This window comes from Podarcis tiliguerta (assembly GCF_965153285.1).
Source record: "Podarcis tiliguerta genome assembly, chromosome: 5".
Taxonomy (NCBI): Eukaryota; Metazoa; Chordata; class Lepidosauria; order Squamata; family Lacertidae; genus Podarcis; species Podarcis tiliguerta.
Genome location: NC_139538.1, coordinates 50,063,612 through 50,081,949, shown reverse-complemented (window position 1 = coordinate 50,081,949; position 18,338 = coordinate 50,063,612). Strand labels below are relative to the sequence as shown.

Genomic DNA, 18,338 nt, shown 5'->3' with positions numbered 1-18,338 from the left:
TAGAGCTGGATCCAGAAGAAGAAGTTGTCATCCAGTAGTTGCGGCAGGGAGAAGAGACAACAGGTTTGATTCCTGCTGCTGCTCTTCTTCATATGCTTTGTTATCTTTTGTGGCCCCCCCCCCCTTCATGCCAGGCTCATATGTGCACTCATAATTGATTGAACTCCCCTTAATCTGCCTCTGCTCATAACCCTTCTCCTATTTAGCCCAGTCCATTTTTTTCTCTTCTTGTACCATCCCTCTCACCTCTGAACCCTGGAGGCAAGAGGTTAAATGGGAGGAGGAAGGCACCTGCCCTAAGAGGTTATGCAATTATTTGCAATCAGATCCTGCTGTGCTGAAGCTTGCAAACTGCATGCACAGTCTTGATCTTAATAGTTATGAAAATTTAAAGGCGCTCTTCCCCACCTGGAGATCCAAGCCCTCCCCCTGCTACTTGGGGGGGCTATGGTCACAGGCAAACCTGAAGAATTCAGATTTTCCCTGGGGGTCTGACAACCCTAGGAAAGAGACCAGGGGCTGCTTCCTCAAGTGTAGACTTTGAATACTGAAATGTGGTGTGGAGGGAAGCTGGGGAGCTTGTCTCTTTGGCAGGAAATGGTGGGCACCATGGCACCTGCAGGCACCATGTTGGTAAGGCCAGATGTAGGTAATATTAAACTAGGTAGCCTAACTGCCTGATGGGGAGTCCTGCATTCCTGGCACAAGGCCGCAGGTTTAATCCTCAGCATAGTACTGGCAACTGAAAAGATTTGTAAATATGTGGGGCAGGGAGAAAGGAGGGATACTGAAGACATAACTCCCCCTCCTCCAAAGCATTATCTTGAGTTTGGGGGCAGAAGTGAAATTCAAACCCAGGTCTTTGTGACTTATCATGGCTCACAAGTCGAGTGCCAGCATTGCACCAGGAGACTTCTTGTAAAGACTTCTTGCCCAGGCTCTCCCTGATCTATAAGATAAAACTGTTTATGGCAAACACTTTTCTATTTTCTAAATTTCTATTTTAAATCTTTTTTCTTTTACTCCTTTTTTCTTTCTTCGTTTATTCTTTTCCCCCTCCCCCTTTCTTTCTGAATATTGCTTTATAGATGTATAAATAATTATGTTTATATGTATGAAATTTGTTCTGTATTATTTGATATTTTTTTGTAGTCAATAAAATTTATTAAAAATAAAGTAAAAAAAGAAAGATAGGGCCTTGTTTTTGTCTGAATTCCCTGAAATCCTGTTTTCATTGGTTTTCAACATGCATTTATACTACTGTTTTACCAATTTTGTGCTGTATTCTTGTTTAAGTTGTATTGCTTTTACAATGTGTGCTGTGTGGTTTTTTTTAAAAAAAATAATTAAGCAGTTTATAAATGATTTTAAATAAAATACATGATCACATTGATTGATCCTGAGGCAAGCACCTTACTAGGCCCGGCAGACATATTTCAACTAAAAGAGAACTACTCAAACCGTAGGGGATCCTAAGTTTATTTGGGATGGGGACTACACAGTGACAAAAGCAGTGTGTACATTTGTTTTACAGGTATGACGGGTTCAAGAGCCCTCAGAGCACAAAAAGTTGGCAACTCAAGCTGAAAGGAAGGATCCAAGCCTCCGCTGCCACAGCTTCCCCTCAGCCTGCTTCTCCTGCTGCTGGTCCCTCCCTCCTCCCCTCCTCCCCCTAGTAACTGCCATTTTCCCCTCAGCCGTCATGTCGTTTTTGTGACATCATAGGCCACCTGTAGCTAACGACAACAGCTGAGGAGGCATCAGCACAACCTCCCTAGCTAGCTAGGCCTGACAATTGTGGTGGCACCTCAGCAAAGATTTTATCATTATTAAAAAATATTTATAGCCCATACTAAACTCAGGCTTTTGACCATAGGTTATCTGTCTTTGAAGAAAAAAGATGGAATGGACATTTGTGAGGGACAGGGATATTTATTTAGAAAGATAAGGCCCTGCAGCGCTCTTCATTGCTTTCACGAGAGAATGGGGGGGGGGGGCGTCTTAACAAAGCCTCACCAGCTTATGGCCCTGTGGTCCTCTGCATTGCTTTCATGTGTGGTTTTAAGAAAGCTTCTCACTGGACTGGCTTCACACATCCACAGGAGAAAAGAGCACAGAGAAAATAAGCTCTTACCCAGATTGCTCCACCAGCTTCTGCTTGGCAACTTTGTCCGCTATCTACAGCCTGCCACCTTGCATGGGTTCATCTATTCATGAATATCCACCGGTTTCCTTTCACAGATCATCATCACACACATACATAGGCATATTCAAAACCTCCCACCAGCCAGCTTTCAACTGCCTTCAAGCCATAATCCCTTTCAGGAAATGAACTTTCCTTATTATCCTGCCACAGTATCCCACAGCCAGATGATCACCTCCAGCAAACTACCAATTTGCCTCCAAACAACTGAGGGAAAAGACTACTGAATGTCTCAGCTGTGTTCTGCTGGGGAAGAGGAAATGGTTCACCTTTATATCCACTCAGCTGCCATAAACTTTGTTGTCCATAGTCAATGGCAACAGCTGGAGATGCATCAGCACAGTCTCCTCAGGCTTCAGAATGGTAAGTGCACCTCAGCAGTGATTCATTTGTATGTTTGTTTGTTATTAAAAATGTTTATAGACCAACCTTAATCTGTACTGATACCAGGGAGGGGCATGCCATAAAACAGTTGTAGGGGACCTTTTTCTGCACAACGGCTGCATTCCTCTGTAGGGAGCCCCACCACCCCGGGGTTGCATGCTAGTGGTGAATGGGGGTCAGAGGCAGAGGGGAGTGCCCCAGCCAATGTAACACTTACAGTTGCACGGTAGGCTATATCCCAGCTATGAAAAACCCAGAGGTTTCTGTGCCCCCCGTCCCCACCTTTCAATCCACTTAAAGCAAGAAGCATTAACTAAGTTCAAGGGAACATTTCAACCAGGCAAAATCACTTCAGGGCGTGGCATACAGTTGGTGAGGAGTATGGGCTGCATTTGACTTGTGGGCAAGACTTTCCCCCCCACTATCATAAAGCCCAAGGGTTATATCTAACATGAGCTGCATTCAAAGTAGACCTGTTGAATCAATAGACTTAGTAACATAAATCCATTGATTTTGATGGGTCTCCTCTGAGTATTTGGATATCGCTTCAATTATTGAAAACACCAGCCCACAAAGACACTTTAAAAAGCTAAACAGAGCAAATGGCTAAAATATTAGTTTACCATTAAAAAAAAACCATAAAAACTTGAGAGCACTTAGCCTAGTGACCAAAATTGTTTGTAATTGATTCCTTATTGTGAGAGTTAAGTCTACAAAGGTGCTTGAATTTTCAGCTCCGCCAACGACTGCCAGAAAATGTATTAGGCTCTTCCTGTGCCTGTACATTAGGCTCTGGTCTTTTTCCCCCTCCCCCATTTAGCAACACTTCTATTGCATGAGACATCTAAGGATCCAAGCCATTCTAGAGGCGGAAATATTTTGGGCCAGGAAGAATACGAAGTAAATATACTCCAGAGTTCCATATCTTAAAACTGTGAAAATAGCAAGTCAGATTATCTATTTTCAGTGGTACAAGGTATCAAGCTTTATTTATTTATTCGTATATTGTCCTTCACCACAAAAGGCTGCTGGGTGGTGGAAAAAAATAAGAGAATATAAAACAGAAACAATAAAATAATCAACCTATAAAATAAGGATCCTTGGGGTGAGCTACTGTTTCGTAGGGAGGTCATTCCGCAGACATGGAGCTACCAACAAAAAGCTCTTCAAAGGAGTAGGGGAAGAAGACATTGCTATGTACACTAGCAACTAGAAGAGGGAAAGTGTTGGGATGTTTTCACTGTCCCCACCAATCACCTTGCACAAATGTAAAGTATTTCAGGACACTAGGTCTGAATACAGGTCCTCATCATGGAGGTTTAATTCCACCCCCCACCCCCAAAAGATGGCTCCATGTGATTCTGAGCAGCTAGGAGCTTGGCGCCTGCCCCAGATGACCATATGAATCCAACATATGAGCTAGGACTGAACCAAATCCTATGCAGTAGTCTGGTTTTTATGAACATTGCTTCAATGGGATTCCAACCAGACCACATGCTTGTTGGCTGCAGAGGTGCTTTTATAAGTGATCTGGTAGACTCACCAAACATGTGAAGCAGGTCAGTTATGGCATTCACATAATGCATAAGCACTTCCATCACTATTACAACTCAGACTGCTTTACAACATATATCAATAAGATCCGAACAAGTAATTTTTGAATAGCTACATCAAAATCAGTGGGACCACTTCAAAACCCTGGAGTAACTTACTTGAAGACAGCCATGGTGTCAATGTGGAGTGATGGAGCATATGGAGTGATGACCAACTGCACTGACATAGTCTAGCTATTTATTTACTTTTTCATACACTTTCACATCCCTAAGTAGCCCCAAAGCTGATTGTGTTGATACCTAGCAACATCCCCAACTCTGCTTTTATACCAAGACTCAGAGGTTCAGAACCTCCCTCAGAATTCTTTTGTCAGTAGGCCCCTTAGAAGGCCCCTAAGGCAAGAGGATGGGGCATTACGGGTGGAAGAAGCCATTACTCAATAGCAAATGCAGTGTCCCCACACAATCCATAAATCAAAAATTGTATAGTAAATACAACACAGAAGTTGATTGTCCACAGTAATGAAGCTGTTTGATGAAGCAGCATTCATATTACCAAAGAGCTTTTCTGCAAAAAAACAGAGGTGGAGTGGAGGTGGGAGAGAGATTAGGTTACCAAAACCTATTACTGGTCATTCTGGCCTGACTCAACGACACATTGAGATAGCTTGTATTAAGATTTCTTCCTAGCTTTTATCTTTCAGGATCTTAAACAGTCATTTTTCTCTAAGCATAACAGTTTTGTCTATTGACTAGTCATCTGAAACTTCTCCATGCAGCTTCTATGAGATCATGCCTTGATGGATGATTCCTTGGAATATTTTCTTGAATTTTATAAATGCTTGGTAGCAGTGAAGAGTGCCTTCTCTCTCTCTCTACTGCACTGATTCAATAGCTACTAGCTAGCTGTCTGCTACAACAAATGAATTATTTTTTCCTATACAGTCATACTCATGTTATGGATGCTTCAGGTTACATGTTTTCAGGTTGCAGACTGTAGAAAACCCGGAAGTACCGGAACAGGTTACTTCCGGGTTTTGCCACTCGCGCCTGCTCAGAAGTGCCAAGTCACGCCTGCGCAGAGGATGCAAACGCTGGGTTGCAGACGTGCTTCCATCGCGGATTATGTCCGCAACCCGAGGTTCTACTGTATACATAAAAATTTAATATTGTTGCCACACTGCAGTTCACATGGCTTCAGCATGTAAATTTACACTGATTGCTTTCTTAGGCAGAGAAATAGTAGGGAGCATAGCATCAATAAAAGTTGTCTATACTACTACTACTACTACATATTATTATTATATAGCTGGCCATAAATATTAGCTGAACAGTTTACAACAAGAAAATATTAAAAATACTATAATTTTTCTATAATTTTCTATAATTTTAATAAACAAATAAACAAAAGATGTAAAGGCAATCAAACCTGCCCCGCCCCACCCCACCCCACCCCAATCTCTAAACCTTCGTTACATAAAACAATTTACCGCCAAGATTTAGAGAACAATTAATAACAGGTCCATTAATAAGGTGAATCATCAAAGGCTGTTTAAAGCACTACACTAAGCATGGAACTATGTATGCCTGAAAAGCAAATTCCCTAACCCTAGATCTGCAACTGATCAAAAGATAGGCGATAGGAAGCTGTCACAATTTTTAAATGAAGAGAAATGAGAAGTGGGATGGGGTGGTAGTGGCACTTTTCAGTATCCCTTAATGGCCTTTTATGTGGTAGAAATAATGGAAGTACAGCAACCTGATGCATAATATCCCAGTCATCAGTTAGTTCCTGCTGCTGGAGGTCATGTGGTTAATTATAAGTGTTCCCATGCTAGGACACTGCAGTACCAGGGCTTGTGCTGCTGCTGTGAAATGAAAACTCCAATGCTGGTGTTGCTGAAATAGCAACTTCCCTTCCGTTGAACCAATATAATGAGGGCCCATTCTAACTATTCCCTCAGTGTGTGTTGGCTGTGGAAATAAGTAAGCCTATGTTATGTGTCAAGCAAGTAAACCCAGGGTGAGCGAGCAGTGCTGGTGTTGTACACTGAATGCAGGCTTGATCAACTTTAGACATTTCACCTCAAAATGTAGACACTAGGTAGGCACTCGCTGCAACTTAGGCTGAATGTAGCATGTAAATTTTGCAGGTCAACCACCTTGCCACAGGCTGATGCAATTAGAACTCCACACTGCTTGTTCCTGAGGTGGAAATGATACCTCAGAATATCTGCAAATATATTAACGGGCATCAAGTGTTACAAACATTTTGTCTTATCCTTTTCACTGGTACCCAGTCCTTCTCCAGACCTAATTCGAAGTGCTAGTTTTGACCTTTAAAGCCCTTTGCAGTTTGTGACTTCAGTTATGGTGGGAGGGTTGCAGAGGAATATAGCTCCAAGACCTTTTTTCAGAGCAGTAGCAATGACAAGTGATTTGCCTGAGAACCATGGTAACTGACAGACCCTCTTTGCTCCAGCAAGTGAATGAGTGAATTCAAATTTGGATGTGACCAATTAACATAGAAGAAGTCAGAGGCTGGATGCTTCTTTCCTTTTCTTTTATTGGGCTCCTACTTCAGGTTTGCATTTTAACTGCAACACCTATTTGCGTGTTTTGCATTTCTGACTGAAAGCTTAAGGTTGCATTTCAGCTGGTTGAAGATCTTTTGTTAAAGCTCAGTGGGTTTCTCAAGCTGAACCTATGCAGTCAGTAGAAAGGATATTGATTTCAATGATGTTTACTTCAAGCTGGGAAACAATTTTTAGGACTGCAGTCATGCAGATTCTAATAAATTGGATCTTGTATTATGTAATGCTACTCTTTGATGTGTATGTGTTTGAGTATAATAATGAATCAACATATTTGCCTTTAGTTTTGGACTCTTGTTAGGGTATAGCTATGGAGGCTGTCATGATGAGTTCCTATACTTCAAAGTTTACCACAACACCATTGTACTTCACTATCAGAAGAATACCCTGTTCTCACATTGCCTACTGTTCCTTGATATCTTTGTCTGACACTTCCTTCCAAGTACCCAAATGAAATATGGTGAATGATAGAGAAAGGTCCTGTTCAATAGTGGTCCCTGAGTTGTGGAATGCTGCCCCCAGAAGGGCCCACTTGTTGCTTACTTTAAAACTTATATATCAGGCCAATATATGGTCTCAGGCCTTTTCAATCTTTATTATGCTGCGCCTTGCATTGTTTTAGCTTTGTGAAAATTTTCAGCTTTGCACCAGTTTTAAATATTTAGCGTCGCCATGTTTTCTTCTCCTGTTCTCTGCTAAGTGGGTTGTCCTGATTTTAAACATGTAGTTCTGCTGTTTTAATTAATTATAATTAATTATAAGGTGAATATTCTATCCCCTCCTCTCTCTGCGCACCTGCTAAATCTGATTCTTCATAGGAACATTTTTACTGCACTGCTGATGTTGATGGGAGGGCCCAGAGTCAGGGCTTACTTTTAACTCACATGGCTTACTTTTAACTCCTCAGTGTTGCAGCTGTCCATGCAACTCTGCATGCAGTAGTCCAAGTCCTCTGGTGGCTTTAAGGTTATGAAAAGGAGTGGGTTTTTTGTTTCTTTCTTTCTCCAAGGAATTGATGCAAAGCTAATATTAGAGTGATCAGAAAAGATTGCAGCCAGATGAACTAAAACCATATGCTAAATGAACTGAATCAGATGAGCAGGGTGACTTTAACTGATCAGTAGATCAGGGTCATTCAAAGCTTGTAAGTCGAAAGCAGGCTGCAAAGTGCTATATAAAGATAATTGAAATGAAGGGAGCAACTTAACAAAACCGTGAATGAAATTCAATGTGGATAAGTGCAAAGTGAGACACATTGGAGAACTAATCCCATGTAACGATAATGTTGGCTCCAAAAAGACAGTTGCCAAAGCCAACCTGGTGCCGTTGTTGTCTTTTCTATATTTAACAGCCCTGGAATGCCAACTTTTGAGGCTGTGCTTTTTCAGACACAGCAAATTAGGCCTTAATTCCAATAGAGAAATGCATGCCATTATCTGAACATTAGAGATCATTGTCAATGTGTGCTAAGCACAAAAAATTAAGAGATAGGGAGCCATCCATTATCCCTATGTTGTGTCTCCCTTATCTGTTCCAAATGCCCCCTTTCCTTTGTCACTCTAAAGTGACATATGTCATCAAGGAAAATATGATTTATTGGAGGATGCACATCATTTTTCAGAATGTATGATGACTGCTCCCATAAAAAATAGTGAGCAAGATGATAGTACCTTCCATGCGTTGTATAGAACACTATCTGTGAAGGTTAGGTCAGGTTTTATGTCAGCAAAGTACATTGCCAGCCCATGATAATAAACAGTTTTTAAACACCAAGACAATCTAATACCCTAATTATAGGTCAATTATAGGTCTTGTCCAGTAAAACAGTTCCTGTCAATTCCGTTATCAGTTTCACACCACAAATGGTCCTTGCTAATGAAGTTCCCTGCTCGTGAATATGAACGGTTAGTGTTTTTTCTCAATATGCCATCTCATAGCTGCCATCTGGAGACACATTTTTCTTGTGATAGTGGTTCGATACAGAATGTCTAATATTTGAGAGCAGTTTGCCGCAGACATCATACCAACTCTGAGGAGAGTCTCCACACTAGCACAGCTCTGAAGTACTAGGAATCTGTGGCAATATTTCCATAAAGCAGATGTGAGGAACTTTTGCCCTCGCCCCCGATATTGTTGGACTACATCTCCCATCAATACTGACCCATTGGCAATTGGCAATTCTGACTGGTCCTGCTGAGAACTGGAGTCAAACAATATTTGGAGGGCAACATTCCTGCCTAGAGCTTTCAGTTATTATGCCTCCTCTATGGAAGAAAAGCAATGACAAACCTAGACAACATCTTAAAAAGCAGAGATATCACCTTGCCAACAAAGGCCCGTATAGTTAAAGCCATGGTTTTCCCAGTAGTGATGTACGGAAGTGAGAGCTGGACCATACAGAAGGCTGATCACCGAAGAACTGATGCTTTTGAATTATGGTGCTGGAGGAGACTCTTGAGAGTCCCATGGACTGCAAGAAGATCAAACCTCTCCATTCTTAAGGAAATCAGCCCTGAGTGCTCACTGGAAGGACAGATCCTGAAGCTGAGACTCCAATACTTTGGCCACCTCATGAGAAGAGAAGACTCCCTGGAAAAGACCCTGATGTTGGGAAAGATGGAGGGCACAAGGAGAAGGGGACGACAGAGGATGAGATGGTTGGATAGTGTTCTCGAAGCTACCAGCATGAGTTTGACTAAACTGCGGGAGGCAGTGGAAGACAGAAGTGCCTGGCGTGCTCTGGTCCATGGGGTCCCGAAGAGTCGGACACGACTAAACAACAACAAATGGAGCCACTGCCATTCAGGAATACTTCTAGAGACTTTCACATGGTGGATATTACATAGGATCTAAATTTGAGGGTTCCTGTTCCTTAGATGAAACAACTGAAACTTTTTTGGGGGGTGGCTAAAAGGAGTTCTCTATGAGTAGCAAAACGTTCTCATATTTATTTATTTAACATTTTTAATTACACCTTTCAGAAAACATTTCTCATCATATGGCAAATATGTGAGTTAAGCTTGCAACAGTGTTTAAATACCACATAATTTAAAACTTGGAAAAACTGCCAAAGACATTATAAAATAGTCCTCACCCTTAAAACAATACAGTCCTGAACACAGTGTAATAAAAATAAAAATAACTTTACAGAAGTAGCCCTTTTAAAACCATTTTTTTTAAAGCTGCAGAGAATAAATATTGCAGGGATGGGACATGCCTAATCTCCCTTGGAATATCAAAATCTGGAGAGAGGATGCTGCAATAAGAGAGGAAGAGTTCCTCCTCCTGCCCATTTGTATGAGTTCTGCACTATGCCAAGCTGTAACAAGAAGGTCTGAAGGTAAGGGAAATAGATTCTTTGTGGAAGTAACTATGGCAGGTGGCAGGGGTTGACTGAATATCCTACAGCTGTAAAGACTGACTGATAAAGAACGAGCTCTGTTAAAAAGGAAATGGGGGGGAAATACATGACACCATACAGTTCCTGCCACCGAGGGACTAATTCATGTATGCTCCCTTAAAGGGAACATGATAGCTTGAGTGGAAAGGTTCCATTTATTCAAAGGCCAAAAGGGAAAGATTGTTTTTAAAAAAACAAAAAATTCTTAATGGATTTGTGACAAAGGACACCAGTGAAACAAAGTGAGACCTGTTCTCTTGATCCAATCATTGGGGGAAATGCTCATCTAATCAGGAATGTTTTCCAGACAGAAATCATAATGCCATTTGGGGAAAAAATGGAAGTATCCAAACAGCGTTGATGCTACCAATGGGGGGTAAGTTGGGCTGGTAGGGATGTGGGGGAAATTTGATTAAGTTCAAATTTAAATGCAAACCTACCTAAGGCTTCCCACAGGCATCTGGCTGACCACTGTGAGAACAGGATGGTGGAAACCCAGCTATAGTTCGTACTCTTCTGAAGTGTGCAATGCAGTTCTCCAGCTAAGTAATATGTATAACAATGCCTATACTGGGCCAAATTGTGCATAAAAATGCATATACTCATGAAAAAAACATAAAAATGCATTATATTATAGGAAATTGCTTTGCAAACATTTGTATATTAAGAGAAATTCACATTAAGATGCTGATGAATTTTCATTAGGACCTTTTTTTAAAGTGGAAACTGATGTGAAAATGTTATAAATTGGCTGGAGAAATGAGAAATAGAGGGGAGCCAAAATGGACAGATTTAACCATCCATGGGGACTGGTAAAAGGAAGTAAATAGGGAGTAGGAGCTAGTGATCAGGGATGGAAGAGAGGAAAGACAGTAATGCCAAATAATGAGGAGTTTGGAATTGCAATGGTGCTGTCATCTACATAAGAACTTTTTCTGTTAGAAGATTGGATATGCATAACACAGGAGTAATCACACTGAGAGACTCTACAAACACAAGGCATTTAGGAAACATGACCACACAGGATAGCTACTCCATGGAAGCCATGACAAGGAGGTATTCAGGTGATCATTACATTCCCCTGTGAAGATCTTTCCCGCTGAAAGTGGCCATCTGTGACCACCAGCAGTGTCTATTCAAATGCTGAATCCCACAAGGATATAATGCGCAAATCACAGGAGCCCTGTGTCCCTTGCCATAGACGGAGGGAAACAATAGGGTGACAGGCCCAAGTGGAAACACAAGCACTCTGGTTTATCCAGACATTCTCTGTCCCCCTCCTGCCTTTTTCCCACCTCCCCTTGTGCCCTCTCAAACCCAGGATAGAAAAATCATCCCACTTTTTGGGAAGGAAAGTGCCAACCTGTCACTGAAAAAGATGTAAGCAGAAGAAACATTTAATACCAAGAAAATATCTCTGGGTGCTCTCACATAAAAAAAAAGCAATGGGAAGGTGAGGCTGTATATGTGTATGCGAGAGAGAAGACAGTACTCACTGTACTGATAAACTTTAAAATGTGATTTACTCTGTGAAGGCAGCAGCCTCAGACATCAAAGCTTCAGATTCAATGCAGTGTCAAAAAACCATGAAGCTTTAAGACTCAACCAAGCATCGACACCAAGCTGAAGAAGAAGCTTTTACTCTCGACACCGCTGACTGAACGGATTAGGCTTTAAAACACACACATACACACACACACAGAGAGAAAACCCTTCATAACCTTCTCTCTCTAAAAGCTGCTAGTGGGGAAAATAAATGACTGAATTTTGAGTGTTTGCCCAAGTGCCTCCTTATTTATCCACTGACTTCCTCCTAGTTCTCTGCAGATTTGTTAGGAGGCCAGTGCGAATGCACTAATGAATTAATTATAACCAAGATATCCAGTGCCCCTTGCAAGGAGCAAAGCAAATGGTTTGGAAAGGATGCCCTTCGTTCTGTCCTGAACTTTTAAATGGAGCAGTTATGCTGGAAGGGTGAGGCTTCAGGTTGCAGCCCCATTTATTTATGAGCTGAGTTCCTTTGCAAACAAAAGCAGGCAATATTTAGCTTGGGGTTTGAAAGTGTATCTAATATTCAAAACCCACCTTGGAATTCCCTACCCTCTCTCCCCAGCAAGATTTCCCAGTGACTTCGTACAGCATATGACCTTCACATTTCAGCACTAAAGCCATTAGTCAAATGGCAGGTGCTTTCTGAGCGGTCAACCAAAAAGACTGGCATTGACTTTAATGAGCACTTTTTAAAAAACCACCTATTACTCTCAACCAAGATTGTGGTTCTACACAGGGAGTAAAAATGCTAATGCACAAATTAGTAAAATAAGATTAAAACTACCAATTTCCGACCACCTTTACTTTAGAAATCTACAATTTCTTCCATGGGCAATTTCTGCTGCAATATACAGCAGCGTAAATCAGAAATAATAACATTGATTCTTCTTTTTCTTCTTCATCATCATGCATTGATCTCTCTTCTCAAGCCTGATGCAGAAAGGACAATTTAGCAGAGAAGAAAAACAATGGCATGAAACATCCCTAGTAAAAAAAACCCTGGTTACCTCTAAAAGGCATCCCTCCTGGCTCTTATTAATGCTGAGATCAGTTATGAAGCACTGCATTTTTATTTCTGGAGTCAGGGCAGCCAACCAAGTTTAGTGACATGGAACAAGTTGTCAATAGCTTTACAGACCTGCAGAGGATTTTAATTGGATAGGAGCATTTGGAACTGTGTGTGTGTGTGTGTGTATACGCTTAGGGAGAGGGAGAGGGCATGAGCTCTTCTTAGGAGCAAAGGATGTGTCCATGCACTTCAATGCAAAAAGAAACTAATTCATTTTGTATCTTTCATGGCAAAAATTCACCAAATCACAAATACTTTGCCTCTAGCTCAACAAAGGAAGAAGAGATCTAAAAGTATTCTATGGCAGGCAGTTTCATACTCTGGTATTGCCTTTTTGAAAGATAGATCATTTCAGACATTATCATTAGCTTGGAAACATTTTTTGAAATAAATTTGTCTTTGTTGCTATCCTTTCTTCATTTATCCCCCTAACGTGCCAAACCTATTTTAACCATCCTAGCTGTTCAAACACAGTCCAGATTGGAATGTTAATTCCACAGTAGATCCAAGCCACAGTGATATGAACTTCACATATCCAGACGCCTCTGTCCCAGTGGTTTTCAATCATTGGCCTGTGTGGATAAGTGCCAAACCACAGACTTTCCCCTGCCAGTCCACAGCAAGGCAGTCTACTGCTATGGGTTGAGACCCCTTCATTTGCTTCTTTCTTTGTCAGCAAATCACCATCTATCCCCATTCGCAACACTGAAATGCTTAGTTGCTTACTTGATATCTCGCAGGAAGCTGTGTTTGTACAATGAGGCCATTAGTCTAGCCAACCCACTACTGTGCACACTGGCTAGCAGCAGCTCTCCAGGTGTAAGACAAGAGATACTCCCAGCCCTTACTGGAGATGCTGGGAGTTGAACCTGGGACCTTCTACATGCAAGACGGATGCTCTTCCACTGTGTTTCTTGTATAAGGCAGAAAGTTGAGCTCAGCTTTTTACAGCTATGTGCATGAAAGCAGTCACCATAGTCTCCTGCCGACAATTTGTTGGCAGGCTAAGAGCAGGATAAGCAAACTCTCCACAGAAGCCCTCTCAGCTCATTAGACTAGATTACACTACAGCACCACCCGCAGTGTGAATAAAATCTCAGTATACAGCATGCATAAGTATATAGTAGCAATATCCTTGGTCAATTTCATATGTGAAGAATAATGGGTAGGGGAAACAAACACTAATTTTTAACAAAACAAACAAGAAGATTCAAAATGGAAACATTAACCCTGTTAAAAGGTTTAACATGAATGCCCAGGGGAATCACTGACACTCACATCATTCACCATGTACTCAGAAAGGAGCCTTTTAAATTGTTCTGATACACGTGTTTATGTGTTGCTCATTACCAGTAATGTCACAGGAACAATCTACTAGATGCCTGGGACATGTAATGGAGACACATATATTGCTTACAGCAGTGCTGGTGGTACTGCAAGGAGCTGCTTTTGGCTCTTTCCCTGGAGTGCATGAAATACGATGAAAATATCCAAGCAGGTTACATCAGAGATTCCATGGTAGATCAGAGGGGGAAACTGTTTATGCTAGGAGTAGTTTAAGTTGAGTGCATAACAAGCAGCCATTGTGCACATTCACCATGCCTCATGGAGTATGTACATAATGGCTGGTTGTTATGCACTCAGTTCAAACTACTCCTAGCATAAATGCAGGGAACAGTTGAGTAGTGAGCGGGAGGAGCCTGTGGCCACTAGAGTGAAAGGGGAATTTTAATCAATATTGCAGGGAGAGGGATGGGTTGCCCACCTCTGAACTAGTGATATTAACAAAGGGTATGCTACTTGGAGAGTGGGCATATTGTCCAGAGAATGTGTAAAATTTAGCTGAGATAGGCCTATTCCCTCAAACATGTTGGAAATTATGCATGATGTCTGGAGAGCGTACAAAATGTCAAGTTATGTGCATTCTTCATGGCCTGTGGGAGAGTCTGTTTATTGAGAGTCTGTTTATTGACTGGGAAATGTACACAATTTCCTCATGGACAATGCATGTGTACGTTCTTCATTAGGATGAATGTGCACGGGGGCAGTTGCTCTGCACATTAGCACCTCAGTTCACATTATCCATATTTTATATCTATATGTATACCTATATGTGTATGCACATGCCATAGGAAATATCAGCTCTACAATACTGCCATCAATTATCCAGCTGTGTTTCCGTTGACTTCACAAAATGCCAAATCATCTCCTACATATTGGGTAATATGTTATCGTCTATTTTTTAAATAAAGTGACCTGGACATGCAACAGCGGAGTTAAAATTGCATGCAACTGATCAGTGTTCATGGTTAAATGTAATCCAATGAGACATTTCTCCTCTGATTAATTTCAAGTGCATTGTCAAAGATGGTGCAGACAACATCAAATTTGTAGCATGAGGCGGCCCTGATGTCTCTCAACTTCCCTACGATCTGTTATGATTAGTGGGTAACAATCATTGCGCCCCCCCCCCCCAAGTTTTCAAGAGGGAGACGGATCAAATACCAAAATACAGAGGGATTCTTCATGCTTCGCCAACAGAGGACGGTCTTTTGTGTATTTGTCAGATTAACATATTCTCGGATGGCATTTCCCAGAGGGAAATATCTGTCTCAAGCTGTTTCTTTCAGGCTCTTGCACACTGTCTGAATGGATCGTTATGAAATTGCATCACTAATGCTTACAGCAGAGAAGCTGCTTGGTGCACAACCACAGCAAAATCATTCACATCCTAGCCACCCATGTGTACTTAACTAGTGTTCACACAGCCACACAACTTCTTCCTCAGTCACGAAGGGAGACCCACCACTAATAAAAGCAGCAGAGAGCTTTTAAATTTTTTGTAAGTCAAAGTCAATGAGAAAACACCAGAGGCATTAACGTTACCAGCCATATGTGACAGAAAGCTCCCTATCCACAGCAGCTATTTATCTTGTCCAAGCATTTTACAAACTCCTATACCTCAATATTTTTGTTCTCAGACAGAACCAGAACGTTGAACCAAATGGTGAGTAGAGTATAGCCCTGCTTGAGTATTCCTCCCCTGAACTGTATGAGCGGCAGGGCAGAGGTGCACCCAGTGACCCCAGCCCAGCTCTTGCTGCCATGCTGGCCCGATCCCCTACCATCTATGCATAGGACAGAGTTCCTTTCCCAGCTAAGGGGCTGCATTCACTTATTGGTAATCTCCTGGGAACTGTGTGTCAGTGGTGGGCAGGATCAAAGGGGAAAGTGGGTGAGACCAGAGACAAAAAGTAAGTGAAGCAATGGATTTGTCTCTTACCCTTGAACAGTAGGCCACATTTCAGTCAGGCTTTGGCTGGGGAGGGCGGGATATAAATAACATCATCATCATCATCATTAAATGTCAAAGGCATCTACACTCCACCATCCACCATTGACGCAAGTAGGAAACCTTATCACAGTTCAAGGACACATTCCAGACAGAAGCACTCAAGGAGTGCACAGAGCACGATGGTTGAGGGGTGGGGCTTGGGGACGGGCATGGGCATGGGCAGTGGAGAGCCCTATGGGTCAGATAGAGAGACCCAGAGGACCACACTTGGCTCCTGGGTCTGTGGTTCTGCACATTGGTTTATGCATTGGAGGGCATATCTGTAGAAAGAAGCCGGCTCTACACTAGTGATATAAGAAGGCAGCTATCTCTGTTACAACCTGCAATCAGTGCTATTTTTGTTCTACGGTAGTTTGGTTTCTGACGAATATTGCATTATTCCTCTTGCTGTCTGCTCTTTAACATGATTTACGTAATTTACACAAGTTATATAACTAGTTTATTAACCTGCGTACCTTACACACATTTCAATATAACGGAAATGTCAAAACAATGTTTAACATACAGCTCCTGCTTTCTGCCCGCTCATTAAATGAAAACTCACTTATCCAAATGTAAAGACTTATGTCCAAACTTCACTATGCACTCTGCAGATTCAGATATTCAAAGAGCTGGAATTTACACACCTTCTTTTTCCCCTTGTCTCTCTTTTGCTGATTGGCTACAGCCATTTCAGGAAGAAAATAATAATAATAATAATAATAATAATAATAATAATAATAATACTTAAACCCCATCCATCTGACTGGGTTGCCCCAGTCATTGAAAAAGGGGGTGTGAAAAATCATAAAAATCCCAGATTAGAAATGTTCCCACAGGAATCAGTGGCACTTGTGGACTTGTTATGAAGTTGACATAATTAATAATGGAATTTCTGTTGCTCCTCACCTTTGCCTTAGATTTCTACACCATTCATCATCAACTTCATTCTTCCAAAACACTTGACCAAGACCACAAAGAAGTAAGCTAAATTATGTAATCAGAACAATATAACTATAGTGGTACCTCGGGTTAAGAACTTAATTCGTTCTGGAGGTCTGTTCTTAACCTGAAACTGTTCTTAACCTGAAGCACCACTTCAGCTAATGGGGCCTGCTGCTGCGCCGCCACCACACAATTTCTGTTCTCATCCTGAAGCAAAGTTCTTAATCCAAGGTAATATTTCTGGGTTAGCGGAGTCTGTAACCTGAAGCATATGTAACCTGAAACATATGTAACCCAAGGTACCACTGTAATTGACATGATTTTCTTCATTTATGCACAGAGCTGTAGAGTTCACATGGCCCTACTGATGGCTTTGGAAAGCTGAGCAAAGTAAAAGGAATATATTTTTCTCACACTCCCCAAAAATGTGTTGAGAGATGAACATGTGACATCTCCTGAATGCATCTCTAAGCTGACAATATCATGTGTGCTGTTATTGGGCCAGATGGAAATAACTGAGCGCCATTTACAAACTCAAAAGCCAGAGAGGTCCTAATTTATATTGTTTACCAGGTCCAGCTGCTCAAAGCAAATGCTTCTCTTCTACTCCCACTCCCCCTTCTTTCTCCCCTAAGGTAAGTTTGGGCTTAACATTCCCATCAATCAGAGACAATTCTTTTATGCCAAGATGTTGACGTACAAAGTTACACTTCCCTTTGGAAAGCAGCTTGGCTCTTTTATTAAACTCATCTGTTTCAGTTGCCAAGGTTGAGAGTTCCTAAGTTGTCAGAAGTTGCTTCAATGCCTGATGGGAATGTGAAGGGGGTGGTAGTTGTGCCTATGATTTCTGGGAAGACATGTGTCCAGGAAGAACACTTGTCATGACTGATGTGCCAGCCTTCTGAGAGCAGTGATTAAAAATGAATATTATGAGTTCTTAGGTCAATCTAATTTGCACTTTCTCCATCCTGCAGACATCAGCCAGGGTGAGTTTATAATGCAGAAGTGGTTGTTGTGCAGATCCAGACTGTGTTCTGGGCAGTCTGTCTCTTGTTAGATACACTACCCAACAGCGGTACAGGCAAGGGCAAGATTCTGATGGGCACACCCATGTGTTGGAGTTGTCACTTGTACAGACAATTAGATTTACTAACCAGCTGTACGAGTGAAAGTATTCAAACACATAACTGTCTGGCTTTTTCTGAGAGAAATGCTTAAAACATGTACATGGACAGGTTTATTTGATTGGTTAGATGAACTATAATTTACTCTTAGCTTCTGTAGAGTAGAGCATTCAAAATAGTA

At 41.5% G+C, this 18,338-nt stretch overlaps 1 long non-coding RNA gene across 1 annotated transcript in view; it reads left to right on the top strand.

The window, feature by feature from the left end:
• Positions 1-1,293: 1,293 nt before the first annotated feature.
• LOC310677908 overlaps positions 1,294-18,338 on the top strand; it is a 109,400-nt gene continuing 92,355 nt past the window's right edge. The window contains exon 1 of the long non-coding RNA XR_014511507.1: positions 1,294-2,566. This is a non-coding gene — a long non-coding RNA (uncharacterized lncRNA). The remainder of the gene's footprint in view (positions 2,567-18,338) is intronic.